Raw genomic sequence first — 18455 nt, forward strand, 5'->3', positions numbered from 1 at the left:
TTAATTGGCCCTGTGAAATTTTGCATGAAATACTCGTATAACAGTTTCTAAAATAAATAATGGGCGCGTACACTTTTATTAAGTGCTTGGCCGAACTACTCCTCCAATTTGTGGTATGCGTCTTGATGTTGTTCCATTAATCGAGGGTCGGTTTAAGCTGACTCAGAGCGACAGATGATTTTTATAAGAAGCTTTTCCATGGCAGAAATACTCTCGGAAGTTTGCCAGTACCTGCCGAGGTACCGGTATTAGAAAAAAGTTTTCTATTATATTGCAGTTTCATGCGCGGAGATTCGAGCCTACGCACTCCCAAATGGTAGTATGTTCAGTTTGTTGGTGAGACGCATAAACAACACAAGTATTTTACGTGTTCGGTGATTTTCTACTATCGAAAAAATGGATAAAAGAAGTTGGATCAAATTTTGTGTAAAAAAAGGAAGTAAATGCTCAAAAAAACTTGAAATATTAACAGTGGCATACGGTGAGAGTACTCTGAGTCAAAAAAAATGTTTACAAGTGGTACAAGCTTTTCACAGAAGGGCGAGAAGATTTGAACGACGACGCTCACTCTGGACGCCCCATCACATCAACAACCGATGAAAATGTTGAGAAAGTGACGAAAATTGTTATAGAGAATAGACCAATCACAATTAGGGAAGCTGGAGAGTATTTCGGATTTTGACCAAAAACAACGCAGCATGAGCATCGCTCGGGAATTGCTAAATGACGTCAACGATGATCCAGATTTGCTTAAAAAGGTCATAACTGGTGACGAATCATGGGTATATGGTTATGACATCGAAACCAAAGCTTAACGGAAGAGTCCAAAAAATGCACGCCAATTTCGGTCAAATGTCAAGGTTTTGCTCACTGTTTTCTTCGATTACCATGGCGTAGTGAATCAGAAGTTTTTATCACAAGGTCGTAAGGTAAATAAGGAGTATTCTCCTTAATTGGCGCGATAACCGCTTATGCGATTTTGGTCGAGTTTCACAAAGCGCGCCAGTCGGTCCTTCTCGTGCTAACCAGTGCCAGTTGGACACAACAGGTGAAGCCAAGTCTTTCTCCACCTGATATTTCCAACGCAGAGGAAGCCTTCCTCTTCCTCTGCTACCAACAGCTGGTACCGCATCGAATACTTTCAGAGCCGGAACGTTTGTAATCATTCGAACGATATGGCCCAGCCAGCGCAGCCGTTGCATATTTACTCGCTACGCTATGTCTATGTCATCGTAAAACTCATACAGCTTATCGTTCCATCGTCTGTGATATTCGCCGTTGCGAATGTGCAAAGGTCCAAAAATCTTGAGCAGAATCTTTTTCTCAAACACTTCAAGCGTCGTTTCATCGAATGTTGTCATCGCCCACGCTTCTGCGCCATACGTAAAGACGTGCACGATGAGAGTCTTGTAGAGTGTTAGTTTTGTTCGTCGAGAGAGGACTTTACTACTCATTTCACTACTTAGTCCAAAGTAGCACTTGTTGGCAAGAGAAATTCTACGTTGGATTTCTAGGCTGACATTGTTATCGGCATTAGTGCTGGTTCCTAAATACACGAAGTCTTTTACAACCTCGAAATCATAACTGTCAACAATGACGAGGGTGCCGATACGCGATTGCGTCGACTGCTTGTTTGAAGACAGGGGTACTTCGTTTTGTCCTCGTTCTCCACCAGACCCATTCGATTTGCCTCTTTTTCCAGTTTTGGAGAAGGCAGAACTAAGAGCGCGGTTGTTAAGGCCGATGATGTCAATATCAACGGCACACGCAAAGAATTGAACGCTCTTATAAAGAATTGTGCCTGAGCGATTAAGTTCTACGGCTCGTATGCCCCTCTCCAACATCAGGCTAAAGAAGTCACACGACAGCGAGTCACCTTGTTTGAAACCTCGTTTGGTATCAAATGGCTCAGGACCTCTCGTCCTTCCCAATTCCGATGCCGCTGCTGGTGTTGAGCAACGACATCTTGCATAGCCGTATTAGTTTTGCGGGGATACCAAATTCAGACATCTCGGCATACAGGTAACTCCTTTTCGTACTGTCGAATGCAGCTTTGAAGTCGACGAAAAGATGGTGTGTGTCGATTCTCCTTTCATGGGTATTTTCCAAGATTTGGCGTATTGTAAATATTTGGACGATGGTAGACTTTCCAGGTCTAAAGCCACACTGATAAGGTCCAATCAGTTGGTTGATGGTGGGCTTCAACCTTTCACACAATACGCTCGCTAGAACCTTATAGGCGATATTTAGAAGACTAATCCCGCGGGATCTTCACATGCGCAGCTATCACTGTTTAATAGGTTCGAGAAGGGTTCCCTCCATAATTTAAGATCGCTCTGGATGTCAGTCACCAGATCGTTGTCTTTGTTCTTACAGAAAAACACCCCGGTCTTAAAATCTTTTGCAAGCTGCCGAACTTTCTGGTAGAATTTTCGGGCGTTGTTCCTATTGGTCAGCATCTCAAGCTCCGTATTTCGGTCTCTCGGTTCTTCTGTTGGATAATACGTCTCCTTTCCTTTCTGAGCTCTCGGTAGCGATCCCACATGGATCGCGTTGCCCCGATCGCAGCGGGGCTCTATAGGCAGCATATTTTCTTTCTGCAGCAGCATGATGTTTCTCGTCGTACCAACTGTTTTTTCGGGCTCGCCGGAATCCGATTTTTTCTTCGGCGGCGGTACGTAGAGAACGAGAAATGTTGTTCTATTGCTCCTGCATGCCGGATTGTTGGCCAGTACTTTCTGAGAGCAGGAGTGAGAGTCGAGTGCCGAATTTTCTAGATATCTGTTGTGATTGCAGCTTTTCGATGTTGAACATTCTTTGCGTAGGTTGATGGAGGTTTTCTGCAACAAGGTAATGATCCGAGTCGATGTTGGGTCCTTGGATCGTTCGTACATTTAAAGCACTAGAAGCGTGTATTCCATCTATCTCAACATGATCGATTTGGTTTCGCGTTTTTTGATCAGGAGACAGCCAGGTAGCTTGGTGTATCTTTTTATGCTGGAATCTGGTGCTGCAGAAAGCCATGATTCGGGCCCCGGCAAAGTCGATCAGCCTCTGTTCGTTACCGGATGATTCGTTGTTCAGGCTGAATTTTCCGTCTGTGGGACCAAAAATTCCCTGCTTGCCCACCTTGGTGTTGAAGTCGCCAAGCACGACTTTTATGTCGTGACGGAGGCAACGCTCATAGGAACATTCTTGGGCTCATAGAAAAAATCTTTGATCGCATCGTTCTTCTCTTCCGTCAGGGCGAGGGTGCAAATTAGGGAAATGTTAAAAAATTGGGCTTTGATGCGGATTGTTGGGAGGCATTCGTCCACCGGAGTGAACGACAGTACTTGGCGACGAAGTCTGTCTCCCACAACAAATCCAACATCGAATTCGCGCTCCTTTACATGACAGCTGTAGTAGACGTCGCAAGACCTTAAGTTTTTCTTGCCTTGTCCCGGCCAGCGCATCTCTTGAATGGCACTGATGCCAGCCTTTACTTTCACGTGGACATCAACCAGCTGGGCAGAGGCACCTTCCCCATTAAGGGACCGGACATTCCAAGAGCATGCCCTCAAATCTTGGTCGTCATCAGTATAGAAAGTTCTCATCCGAGGCTTTTTATATCTTTTCATTGTGGGGGATTTTTAAAGGACGGGTCCAAAGCCCAGATGGAATACTTCGCCTTCTCACGTTGGCCCACTCCCGAACGGGTGTTCAGAAGCTACCCAGAGGATACTTGGGCAAATCCCGGAAGTTGTGAGGTGCTTGAACCATATGCAGAAGAATCGTCCTGACCACTCCCAAGTTAATGGCGATTAGTAACTTTCCCACTTGCGTGGACTTCTACATATGGAACCTCCTCGTTTGCGTGATGCAATACGAAAATAACGCCGGGAATTGTGGAAAAAAAATTCACGGCTTTTGGAGCATGATAATGCACCTGCTCACACATATTTGCTTGTGAGGGATTATTTGGGCAAAAACCGTTATCATGCCTCAGCCGCCGTATTCATCAGATTTGACCCCCTGTGACATTTTCCTGTTCCCAAGATTAAAGAGACTCCTGAAAGGACGGCGTATTGCGACGATTGATGAGATAAAAACCGAATCGCTGAGAGAGCTCAAGGACAAAACCAAAAGAGCATATCTGAACTGCTTCGAGGTTTGGAAAAAACGCTGGTACAAGTGTATTATATTATATTTGAGGAGGACAACTTTGAAGGATATAAAATAGAAATTGATGAAAAATAAATATATTTTGATAAAAATGCTCCTTCGAGCCGAAAATGTCTAGGCCAGTTGAAGGCCCACATATAAAATTTTCTTTTTTGTGTCCTCACTTGCCTAAAACCATCTTAAATCCTGTGTGCAAGTGTAATTCTATATCGATTGCATTTTCAGGTCAAAGCTAACTTTCTGTATTTTTTTTGTTATTTCACCTCTTCTCCTCAAGCACTTCTCCTGATGTATGTATGCATATTTGTAAAAATGTGAGCTCGTACGTAGTAGAGCAGCACGAATATTTGTGGTCAGTTAAGCCATGCCGGATGCAGCTTTACTCACCTCAGGATGTGTGGTTTTGGGATAATTTATGCATGCAAGTACTACTGCATGCACATTAAGGCAATCGAGTCTCAATTAATCTCAACTTTGATAAAATACGTATATAAGGGTGACCGCCGTAACCGAAAGGGATAGACAAGGAACACTAAATGATAGAAAAAGTTGTTCCTTATAACGATTGCCTCCCGGAAGAAGATGACAAATCAAAAATAGCAAAATCAGCAAATGACAAATGGAAAAAGCTCCTCATAAAAACCATCTCCCGTTCGAAGGCGACGCAAAACTACAGGTACTACACCAAAACGCACAGCACATGTTGAAGGACGGCGAAGTCAGTAAAACCCCAAACAAAGGATGTGGGAATTTAGGGCTGAAAATAAGGCAAATATTACCCAGAATAACCAAAAGGCTAAGGTTAGTACGGTTTAAGTAAATGGACAAATTGGAATGAAGACCAAAACCCGAGCTCTTACGAATTTGATAAGTCGTGCTGTAACGATTTTTTTCATTCCCATAAGTCGTAAATTTGCACCTAATTATAAGTTTCACGGAAGCTTAGAAGCATGGAAAAATATTAATGAAACTATTCAGGAAAGAAAATAATGAAATTAACGAGCTGGCGGTGTGAGGTAGTGGACGTTTCAACAAATCTAGTTTTATCTCTAAAACTTACAAGTTTGCCCACTTTAGCTAAAAAAATCGACGCCCTCTAATGTGAACATGTGCACTTATTCTTACACCTGCACGTAGATGTACGCTGTTCACAGAAATGTTATTCCGTGTAGCAGATAGTTTCGAGTGCATTGTCCTGTAGGAAAAACTTGAGCAGATGGAATAAATGTCGTGCACTAACGTATATATTCTCATCAGTTGAAAAGTAGATAAGGTGCCACATTTAGACATTTAAAGTTTTGGATATTTTACTAAATTGTTGTTACAGATGTTGGAACATCGATGTAATTTAAGCATAATGGTATGTCTTTAAGTAAAATATTTCTATTTAAAATCAGCTAAATTTAAAAAAGCCCGAATTTCGTTCAAATTTGCATGTATATTTTCTATGCACTGAAACCCACTTTTGTCTACACCTCACGCGATTTTCGTAAACAAAACGCAGATGAAATTTTCTAGTGAATTGCGAGGTAATGAAAGCTTTGTTTATTTTCAAATCATTAACAAAGGCAAAAAAATACAAATCGTTTGAGTACCTGGTTGAAGGAATATGTGTAAAAATGCATTTTTTTTTGTGCGGAATGAGCTCATTTTGCATTATTATTTTAGATTAAGGAATTAAGGCTTATATTAGATTAAAGAAAAAGAAAGTTTTGGGCAGTGTTTTAAAATTGTTTTATGGGCGATGTTTAGCTACTGGGCGATGCTACCACTTCTAACATGCCGATTAATTTCGATTGTTTATGTAATTCTATCGACATTTTCTTTAACATCAAAAATGCCTCAACGGAATCGACGAAACTAAAATTGCACGTTACAGTATCGTTAGCTGTTAGTATCGGCACCATCAGCCTGTGTAATGACGGTCGGCGCAATCAGTGCATGTCCCAGGCAGGCTCTCAATGTACTGACATACGTTATTCCAATAGGCCTACATATAGGGTGATCAATTAAGAGGAGTTTTTTTCATTTGCGTTTTTTTTACAGATCGCGCGCGAGTTGTGGCAAACTGTCATCGTGGATTTGTTGAACAGCGTTTGGCATTTCATCATGGAAAGACTCACACCGCAACAACGTCTACAAATTGTTCAACTGTATTATGAAAATCAGCGTTCTGTGCCATACAGCTCGTGAAACAATGACTTTATTGAGAAGTCATTTCGGAGAGCAGCTGATTTCACGTTTAGGACCTGTGAGTTGGCCACCAAGATCTTGTGATATCACACCTTTGGACTTTTTTCTTTGGGGATTCGTGAAGTCCAAGGTCTATGCTGATAAACTAGCTACGATTGAAGCTCTGGAAGACAACATTACGCGTGTTATTCACGAAATGCTCGAACGAGTGATTGAAAATTGGACCTTCAGAATGGACCACCTTAAGCGTAGTTGCGGCCAACATTTGAATGAAGTCATATTCAAAAAGTAAATGTCAAAGAATGTCCTTTCAAATGATAAATAAAGGTTTTGAACATAATATACATTTTTGTTTTTTTTTAACTATTGAAAAAAGCACCTCATGATTGATCACCCTATATAAAGAAGACGGCAACTATGAATGCATCTGCATATGTTAAATGTAGCGGGCCATTGGAAAGGAAAAACTTATGGTCACGCAAGTCTATTATTGCCACAAACTCAGTTAACGTCGAAGAGGACTGGTTACATCGTCCCAATGGTAACTTTCAACAAGAATTTTGCCACTCTCTTTCCATCTAAGGAGGAATGGAATAAGGGATTCTCACCAGACACCTTCGATACCACAGTTTATACAGATGGCAGCAAAATGGATTGTGGTGTTGGAGCCGGTATATACATATTCTCATAGACTTGGAACTGAAAAATCTATGCGTCTCCCTAATACCAGCAGTGCTTTCAGGCGGAAATACTGGCAATTGGGGAAGCTTGTAGGCTAATAATTACAGACTTCTCTTTTTAGGGTAATATCGCCATTATTTCGGATAGCCAAACTGCAATCCAGGCACTGAATTCGGCTACAACAACCTCTAAACTGATGGAACAAAGTAGGAATAGCCTTGCCACCTTGAGTGAAAACCATAAATTTACCTTAATCTGGATCCCGGGACACCGGAACATTGAAGGTAACGAAAAATCCGATGAACTGGCAAAAGGGAGAACAACGTTCTTACAGTACGATTATTCACGCCATTAGATGCAGTCAAGAATGCAATTTCCCTAAAATACATTCGAATCGCGGATTGTAGATGGAGAGCAGACGAATTGCAAGATTAGCACGACGTTGTGGGCCATCTACAACCCCAAGCAATCGTCGACATTGATAAACATGAAACGACAGAACATCTGTAGACTAACGGCAGTCATAACTGGATTTTGGCTCATCGGAGAACAAGCCACCAAGCGGCATCCATCACAACATATTCTGTCATAGTTGTAAGCAGCCGGAGAAAAAGGAAACAATCTTTCATTTCCTCTGTGAATGCCCCGCCCTATGGAAGGACATAATGTTAACTCTGGGCAAACCGCTGTTCGAGAGTCTCGAACAACTGTCTGGCCTAGACGTCAACATCCTAATAAGGTTCCTAAACCGCACAGACTGGATATGGTCATGCTGTAAATAACTGTTAAAAAAGTTGGTAACGAAGATGTGACAACAAAATGGTGCGGAGGCGCTAGTTGGATTCTGGATGAATCACCAATCTAACCAACTAACCAACCATCGGCACCATAAACACCATTCACAATTTCCGCGCCATGGCTTACATTTTCGCCTTTATCAAAGAAAAACTGTAAAATGTACCGAATTTTTTCTTTGTTGACTTCCATTCTTAACACCCCCTCCTCACAACTGAATGGAACAAGCAAAAAACAGCAAAGGCTTTTTACTTCACGAGAAATCGACCACTACAACCATCTACCGACCTCCAAAGTCTTCAGTGCGAGCAGATTATAATTTAGTTTATTTTTCTAGGAAAATAAGTAAAATTTGTCGAATTTTACACTGATTGCAAAATACCATACCATCATTGAGTACTCTTGCTTATATGAAAAATAGAGCGAAAGCGGAATCGTTATGCTTTGAATTTCCCTAGAAACGCACCAGTGTGCAACGAGTGGATTTCTCTACAAGGTAGGTGCGCTCGTATGTGTCATCTCCGGTGTTAATGCATGTATGTGGATATTGTGAATATTAGTATGTAGCTGGGCGGGAAGTTAACTTTTCTGCAACTTTTTTTTAGAGTCTTGTAATCGAACGACAACGTGCTTAGAAAGTATTGAAGGCTATGTATACGTGTAGAAATGTTATACAACTTTTCTATGTGTTTGCTTTGGGCAAATATTTAAATGGCTGTGGAAACCCCTCTCTTGTGAATGTTAAAGAGAATATTAAAAGAGAACATTTCAATATCTAGTTTTTCACATATTTATGTATGTTTACGTATCTGTGAACTATTTAATGCTTAAATTAGAAATGTGCACATGTTCGTTTGGAAAAAAATTGTGTCCAAGTAGAAATATTCTTAAGTTTATTGCATGCGTATATAATATTGTATATGAATGTGAATGCATATCTCTGCCCTAAAACCGGCTATATCTGCTCATAACGTTGAATGCTTTTTTTCTTATGTCACGCTCAACAAACGCTCAAATAAATTAATGTCATATTTTTTAGAATTTACTAAAAAATATATTACTACAATAAATTTTTTAAATAAACGTAAATATATAAATACATACGTATGGACAAAGATTTAACATTTCCTTCGTTTATCGTTTTTCAAAAAACAAAATGTCAAAAAATTCGTAACCTTTTTCAACAAAACGCATGAAATTTACTTTCTCAAGACGTAAAAAAAAATTGTGCTATTAAGTTGGCCATTCAATCAAAAAAAAAATAAACAGATCAGATGTATATAGATCGCATGTTATATGTGATGTACAACTGCCTAGATACTTGGTTACATATTTGCACATACATACGAACAGGTATAAGTGTGCTTACGCTCATGCATGCATTTCATATCTATGTATGCAGCTATTTTCACCTCAAACCATTTTAATTACGATATTTACCTAGTTGTCTACACTTAAGTTGAAGCGAAGGCTGCTTCTTTCGTCTAATTGCTTTTTTAACAACTTTGTTGTTTCTGATCTTCTGGCAGATGTCTATTTAACAGAGCAAAGATAAATTGCAAGTAAGGACGTTCTTGATTTCAGTATAAAATCCGTGCTTTAAAACTGCCAGTATTGGTATCTATGACTAAATTAAGTACTACAAAGAAATGTTATGTTTCGTTCCTTCTTCTTCTTGATTGGTGCGATAACCGCTTAAGCGATTTTGACCGAGTTTGGCAAAGCGCACCAGTCGTTTCTTTCACGTGCTAACCGGTGCCAGTTGGAAACACCAAGTGAAGCTAATTTCTTCTCCACCTGATCTATCCTACGCATGGGGGACCTTCCTCTTCCTCTGCTACCACCAGCTGGTACCGCATTGAATATTTTCAGAGCCGGAGCGTTTGCATCCATGTTTCGTTCCTATTAACTATAAAACAGAAGAAAAATATCAGTTATGTATGTCACAAAAAAACTTAAGGACTTTAAGGACTTGCAGACTTTAGATTCTTAAGCTTCGGCCTTACGTAAATTGAAAGGGGTGAGAGATTCGGTCTTCCTATATCTTCGTTTTTATAATTCTTTAAAATAAATGTATTCAGAAGTATTTTTAACAGATACAAAAGAAGAAATAAGCACAATACATCGATGTGTTTAGTAGGTAATCGTTGCCAATTCCTTAAGTTAAATTTCTTAAAGGATGTTTAGTCTAGTTTAATTAAGCTTTAAAATCATCGCAGAAAGGATAAGGGAGAAAGTATATTCGTTTAGTTCTATAAATATTGGAAATAATTTTTTTTATGTTAAAACATACATATATATGAACATACATATATAAATGTAGCCGAGTGGATTTGTGGGAGACTATCATTCGGTGGCTTCTCGATTCGCGCAGTCAATATCAAAACGTTTAGTGAGTGTTTGTCATGAAAAAACTTCTAATAAAAACATTATTGGCAAACTTCAGGACGCTACAATTTGGAGCAAAATACAATTTATACATAAGTACAGTGGCCGACTGAAGTCTACATACAAGTTTTTTAAGTACAAACACTTTGCTTAAAAATGTGTTTTGCAATTTCATTTGAAATCTTTTTCTAATCGACTTAACTAAAGCAAATCCATTCTTTAACAAATCCATTCCTTTTCTTATGTTTGTTGCTTTGCTAATATTGATTTTAGTTGCAATTTGAATACTTAAGCATCTACAATGGCTCCTCGAAAAGAAATATCAGTTGACATTAGAAATTTAGTTATTCAGCACAGGAAAGAAAAAAAATCATATGGCAAAATTTCAAAAACCTTAAACTTAAGTCCTGCAACAGTAGAGACCATTGTAAAAAACTTTAAAAATAGTAGTTCCACCGAAAATAAGCCACGCAGTAGCCGCCCGAGCAAACTATCTCGCAGAGACGTCAGCTTAATTCTAAAAGTGGACAAAAATCTAAAAGTTTCTGCTCTGAAATTGGCCGAGGATATAGCAAGCTCATCCAACAAGTGTGTTCGCCTGGAGTTCGCCAAAGCTCACAAGGAAAAGGGGATGGATTTTTGGCAAAAAGTTTTGTTTAGAAAAAAAAACTTACACTGAGTCCAAAGAGTTTGGTATCAACAGTGAAGCATGGTGGCGGCAATGAAAACGTTTGGGGAGCTGCTGCTGCATCTGGAGTTGGCAGATTAGTATTTATTCAAGGTAATATGGATCATTATAAAAACAAATCACTATTGGAAGTCAATCTGAAATCTTCGGTGGATGATTTGTAGTTTGGTCCAGGTTGGGTCTTTCAACAGGATAACGATCCATAGCACACATCACACATTGTGAAGGATTGGCTGCTTTACCATGCTGCAAGGCAATTTAAATACACCACCACAAAGCCCAGATTTGAATTTTATTGAGCACGTCTGAGAAATTTTAGATCGAAAAATAGAAAAAATTCGATTTCAAGCACTTCACTACTCAAAGAACGACTAATAGAAGCTTGGAACAATATAACTTCTGCAGAGTTAACAAATTTAGTCACCTCGATGCCACGACGTGGAAGTGAAGTTTTTCACACTGAAGTTAGATATTTGAGTACTGTATGTAGACTTTTTTCAACGTTGGTTTTAGGTTTTTTTGCCATAGCCTTGCTATTTTGTGTTAATGTATGGATTTTTTAAAGTTTATAATGATTGGAAAAAGCTTTCAAATAAAACTGCGAAAACAAAATTTTCAGTAAAGTTATTGAACTTTCAATCCAGTGGAAATGGGGTAATGGGTAGACTTTTATTGGTCACTGTACATACGTTTAACGTTCATTCTAATTTATTTTTCTATATATAGTTCTCACTCACAAATTCATTAAGAGGAGAGATCAGTGTGCGGACTGTAACAATTTTTTAGTGGTAGAAATGCCTTCAAACATGGGATAGATTCCAAAACAATGTGGTAGGTTTACATATAAGCATTAAAATGAAAAAAATTTCAAGTTTATCTCATCTTTTATTAGTTTATAAAAAGTAATGTTAAAGAAAAAAATACTCGCATTTCATTGTAACATTTTTTATTATTTCAACACGGTTTTAAGCTTGTGGTAGCAGATGTGGCATAAATGCAATTTAGCAGTGGTTAAAAGTGATAGATCTACCACGGAAGAGGGTAGGCAGTGTCAAGCCACTGCCAAGGATGATAGATTACTAGGTTTGGTCAATAACTATGGTGAAGAACAAAATTTCGAGGGGAACTTCGGCTGCGTCACGGGAGTGATTCACCAGCCGAATTCTGACGGATCATTTCACATGCATTCACACACTCGTCCAATCAGTCTTTTTTCATTAGTAACGAATCAAGGAGAGCGAAGACTGTGTTCGTTGCCTATGAATTTGCATTGCAATTACCCGGATACAAGTTGTCAATGTTCTGAATAGCTTTGAATAAAAAATATTCGTATGTTACATTAAATTAAGGAATTCAATGTTTAGCGGTTTGAATTGTTTGCTAAAGGGAATTTTTAAGTACATCATATGCAAGTACAAGTACAATATAAATGATTTCTAAATGCTGAATCAAATTTTGTACCCAACTCTTACCTAATTTTAATTTAGTATACTTAAATGAAGCCGTGCAATCCGATCGTCCTGTGGTAACTCTACTGTCAGCATTCATTCTCGTCTCTATTTAGCCCCTCGTTTTACCTTAAAAGTTTATTACTTTCTCACCTCACACAGAGTTGCATTCGTCCATCAGCTAGTATATCTCTATAGTTAACATACATATGTATAGGCCCCTTCTATTCGTCACTTCTCTGCTCGACTTATTTGGCGAAATTTGAATGTGAAAGGAACAATAAAGTTATTGAGCAAGACTCGCCGTTCCCGAGTATGGCTATATCTCATTTAACTGGTATAACTCACTATCTCACAAAACACATGCAATTTAAGGCAGCTCTATTTCAATGTTGCAAAGATATGTTCATTTATGTCATTTGCTTCTTCCATTCGTCACTTACTAACGCTTGACGAAAAGAAAAGGCCTTATAACATAAAACCAAGGATTACATATTGCCAGGTTTGGTCATCCATTATGCTGATAAATAAAATTGTGAGAGTAACTTTGGCTACCGTGTTACATAGGTCTGGACAGAATAATTCTGTCCACTCATTTCACACGTATTCACACACTCGTTCAATCAGTCGCTGTTCGGACCACAGATTGCCAAACTCTTTTTCTTAAAATGTGAATTTTTTATAACTTTAACCCGTGATGCCACACCGGAAGAAACATTAATTGGGTATTTTTTAAACACAAATTTGTAACCTGGCAGATTGCTAACCACACATATATATATGTGTGTATATACATACATACCTACTGCTCAAATATGAACGAGACGTTATCAATAAAACGGTCCGCGGATGACATATGGCAAAAATAAACTTTTTGTTTTTTGGTAGGACTGTTATAAGCTTACATGGCAAATTTCAGCGTGATATGTCACATAGTTTGTTTTCTGTGCTACTGTAAACAAGTCAAGCTCGAGTACTGGAAATTGTAACCGTTTAAAATCGGATGGTAAATCCGTTAGAATCATCGGTATCCGCGGGATCAAGACATCCTCTCCTTTTTTTCTTTTTAAGATTGTTGCCTCCATGACGGTATTCATCACCTTTCCAGCAAGTCTTGTTCCATTGCACAGTAGAGGTTGATTAATTTTACGCAGCATGATGACAACTTACCCTATTTTTAACTGCAAATTGTGAGGTGGTAATCCAGACAATTCCAGTGAATTTAAAAACTCCGTGGGATAGTTGACTACGTCATCCTGGTTCACAACGGTGTCGACTGATTTGAAGGAAACCAACTGTCCTGGAAGAAAGTTCTGAATCGTCGCAATGCCATCATCGACATCTTTATTTTTCGCTGCCAATATTGCTCGTTCACCCAGCCAATTATGATTATTGAACTTTTGCTCTATATCTGGGAAAACACGCTAAATAAGCTTCTCTTTTGAGTGTTTGATTTGACAGAAATCTGTGGGTAACGTGATGAGTCCGGTCGAAGTGTCCTCTGCAACTTTATTATTTCCTATGTCTTACAACTGCTTCGCAAACACATTCGCAGTTTCATCTTGTTGCAAAAATATTCGCATGTTAGTTTTTAATTGGAGTGTCTTTACATACTTTACATCATCAGTAACAATTGATCGAAGAATTACTGGAAGAGTCTGACGAAAATCACCTGACAACAGTATCATGGCCCCACCAAAAATACTTTGGTTGTCACCAAGATCTTTCAACATTCTGTCCAATGCCTCCAGTGACCTCTTATGGGCCATTGTGCATTCATCCCAAATAATCAATTTCCATACCGGTAGGATCTTGGCCTATTGGCGATGTTGCAAATTGGTGTTTCGGTGATTAATGGTTATTTCAAGGCAGAATGTGCAGTTCACCTGCCTTCAACCAGAGACGCAGCTATTTCGGATGAAGCCAACACTAGAGCAACATGACTTCGCGATTGATCCTCGCCAAAAGCAATGAAATTAAGAACGTTTTTCCGGTTCCTCCGGGAGCATCAAGAAAATAAATTCCACCAGATCCCTGTTCTGTTCACAGCTTCTATCAAAGTGTTTTACGCAATTTTTCGTTGTAGATTTATTTGTGGAACATTTGTACGAACTGTTTCGGCCAATGCTTCAATGTATTGATAGCAAATAAAGTGTTGTCGTGTTAGGGAATGACAGCACCAAATTGTCATATGCACGATGCATTAAACCATGAGTTGCAAAGAAAACAACAGTACGTTTCGGTTAAATGCTTCAATGTCGACAACACTTTATTTGCTATCAATAAACACATATCTTCTATCATGATCAATGTCTCGTTGTAAATTTCTGCAGTCATTTGTAGTGTAGGATTCAAAGTTTGACGGTGCACACGATGCAAAACATCCTCAGACATGTCATCTCTATACTTAACCCACACATCTTTTGGATTCGAGGGAAAACATGTCGATATGATAATCGCAAACTATGTACGAATTTGATGCGGCGATGTCCACAGTTGTCCATTAACTGTGCGGAACTGCCATTCAGAGTTCGGAGAACATAGTTTCGAGTCACCGTAAAACACCAAAGTGAAGGTTTTCCTAATAGCGGTCGCCCCTCGGTATGGCAAATCTCCGAGTGTATTTCTGACATGAAAAAGTTCCTCATAAAAAATATCTGCCGTTCGGAGACGTCTTAAAACGCACGCTACAAATATGTATATATATCCATATATGTATATATTTCTGTAAAGTTCTTAACCCAAAATTGTAAGACAATGGCTATAAATTTGTAGCGAACTTCTATATACATATGTATATACAATGTCTGAAGACAACATAAATAATTATTAATGCCACAAGACATAGATTAAAGTATTTTCCTTTCCCTTACACTTGCGCTTTTTCATTTCACTTTAGGGGTGGGGGGAACTCTTATTAAAAACAAGATCCTCTTATGTACTTACATATAACTGAATTTGCAAAATCACCCTGCCCAGACCCAGACATCTTTGGTTTCGTTTGTAAACAACAAAAAATAGCATTGACCTTATTCTGGTAAGAAACTTTTCTTTGAAAGAGAATAGAAATAATTAATTTTGCTTTAGAAATTAACTCATTTTTGTTTATTTTATTTTGTTAGTTACCTAAAGTGTAATCATTAATTGTCTGTTTTTCGTGCTAGCTTATTTTTATGGGCGATAATTTCAGATTTCTAATCAAGATGAAGTGTCTCATTGTCTTCTCTATTTGCTCTTCCTTTTAAACTTTTGGATACCCAAACAGGCCTATTGTCTTTCTACAACCCTTTAGTTTGTTAGTTAGCAAAGTATGTCATACAGTGTAAGGGTATACCCGTATGTGTGTATTTTTGAGTGCTTTTGTATCCAAATTCTCCATTATTTGATAGAAACTCTTGTATTCTGTCTTTTTACTTCAAGTTTGACTCTTCGTTTATTCCAAGAAATAATTATATAAATAATAATTGCAATTAATTAATTGATGCTCGATTATAGTATCATAAAAGTAATTTATTAAATACACACACATACCTATGTGTAGATATGGATAGGAAATCAGACACGGAAGGCTCCATCTTGATTCGCCAGTGAATTATACTTGTTTTCACTTGGAAGATAATACTCAATATTGTCATGACACCTGCCTCTGTGACAGGATACAGAAACGTGAGTTTAAGAAATGGTCGCATAGGTACTCCCGCCAAAGTGGGTAAAATGATTGTTGTATGCAGTGTACTTGTTGTATTTTCTTGCAGCAACCACTTAGCTATTAACTCAGGGGTTTCCTAACTTCCACATAAGTAGAAGAAAATATAAAGTAATAAATTACATATCAATTTCAGGAACTTTGTACAGGAAGTCCCTAAAACAATCACAATATTTTCTTGTTGCTTGATGTTCATTGCAGCTACTAACATTGCTCCGAGAAGAGATAATCATTCTTAATAAATTGCTGCAGAGAAATTAAACGTGCATGTATGTATGCATATGAAAAATAAAATAGATATGCGAAAAGTTCACCTGTTTGGCTATTTATAATTATTTTATAAAAGTATAACTCACAGTGCTTAATTCTTGGCATCAAACTAACCTATAAACAATGAGAGTTATATGTAGCTTGTAACATCAGATGGACGGTAGGAAATTTAGACTTCACACATAAAAAGCGGGCGGCGTTTTGTCCGATCTCAATAACAATTATGCCAGATTATATCAGATCTAAATGAGTTGGGGAATATTCTGTGAAGAGCTCCCCAACAAGCTCAAATTTAGGCTTCCGGACCACTGTAGTGTTTTCCAACCGAAGGTAGCTGCAATTAAGGAAGCTGGTTGGTTGCTTACTTCTGTAATTACTGTAAAGAATGCAAATATCTACTATGACAGCCAAGGGGCAATTAGGGCCTTGGGCTCGTCATTTGTGCGTTCGAAATTAGTCGGGGAATGCTTGACTTCTGGAGACGGTTTTATCGCAAAATGAGAGGATTGGGGTTCTGTTAGGTGTCTATGCGGAGAGACTTTGGATTACTTCATATCCTTTCTGCAGAAGCTGTCTAGAGGACAAGGTGAAATTATCTCAGTACCTTCGTCTCGGCTGCCCTGCTCTCGTAGGGCAAAGATTTAGACATCTGGGCTCTCACTTTTTTGCTACACCTGCGCATATTTCGGATTTAAATATCACATAGTAGATGAGATTCATCAGTAGCTTGAAGTGGTTCATACGAACATAAATAGCCCCTGTTGGTCGTCATCCTCTAATCCAAATCCTTTTCTTCATTTCCCCACCTGTCTGGTTCTTTTCCTTTCCTTTCCCCCTCTCTCTGTATGGTATCACAACGAACGAATTTTGCCCTCGCAAGGGCATCCATTTATCCTTACCTAAATGAGTTGAGAGCAATACACTTTACCAAGTTTCATTGAAATATATTAGTTTTCGCTCGAGTTATAGTGCGCATGTACAGACGGACAGTCGTGGATAAATCTTAATTAATAATAGGGAAAAATGATGAACCACAAAAAGAAATATGACACAAGTAAAATTTAACAAAAAATGGTGATGCTACACCCTTTTTTGGGTCATTGACTGTTTCTTAATGAAAAAAGATAGAAAATTTCAAAAATTTCCAAAATTTCTGGTTCTTGGCTAAAAAATCGTTTATTACTTGTAAACCTGTGTAATTATTGATAATTAGTATAATAGAAACAAAGCCTGATAAGCCACCACTTTACTTTTTTCTTTTTATTTTATTTTTTTTTTTTTTTTTTGAAATATTCAGCATATTCTATTAATTTCCTTCAGTATGTGGGACGAATAAATAAACGATGTATACATATGTACATATATAAGAATGCAAGGCGCGAAGGTGTATTTATGTTCTTGGTAAAGGTATACGAACAGGAATTCTCCCACAGTCCTATAAAATATAGGGTGGTCCATCGCTGGTTTTTTTTTTCAATGTTATAAAATCACATTTTAATTCAAATAGCTGCCTCAGGTGATGTTACAGTGTATCTTGTGTACCAAGTAGCGCCAATGTACGAGGCTGCGCGAAATAACAGATGTCATAGGTGCGTGGACCGGAACGGCAATTAATATTTTACTCGTACATGATAAGTTGGCAATGAAAAAATTATCGGTCCGATGGGTGGCGCGATTGCTCACGGTAGACAACAAGCGGATGTGACTGTTAACTTCGAAACAGTGTTTGAAGCAATTTAAGCGTGAACCGTGGATTCATCATTACACACCAGCACCTAATCAACAATCAAAACAATGGATTTTCCCCGGTGAATCTGCTGCAAAGAAGGCGAAGACAGTCCCATCGGTCGGAAAAGTCATGGCGACGAGTTTTTGGGATGCGAACGGCCTCATCCTCATAGATTTTTTTAGAAAAAGGAAGAACGATTACTGGACAATACTACTGTGCGTTATTGGACCGCTTTTACAAAAAATTGAAGGGTACACGGCCGCATTTGGCGAAAAATAAGGAGCTGTTTCACCACGATAGGACATCAGTGCCTTCATCTTGAGTTGTCGCCGCCAAACTGCATGGATTGCATTATGAATGGCTGCCACACCCCCCGTATTCAGCCGATCTGGC

Source organism: Anastrepha obliqua, chromosome 3 (genome assembly GCF_027943255.1).
Source record: "Anastrepha obliqua isolate idAnaObli1 chromosome 3, idAnaObli1_1.0, whole genome shotgun sequence".
NCBI classification, from domain to species: Eukaryota; Metazoa; Arthropoda; class Insecta; order Diptera; family Tephritidae; genus Anastrepha; species Anastrepha obliqua.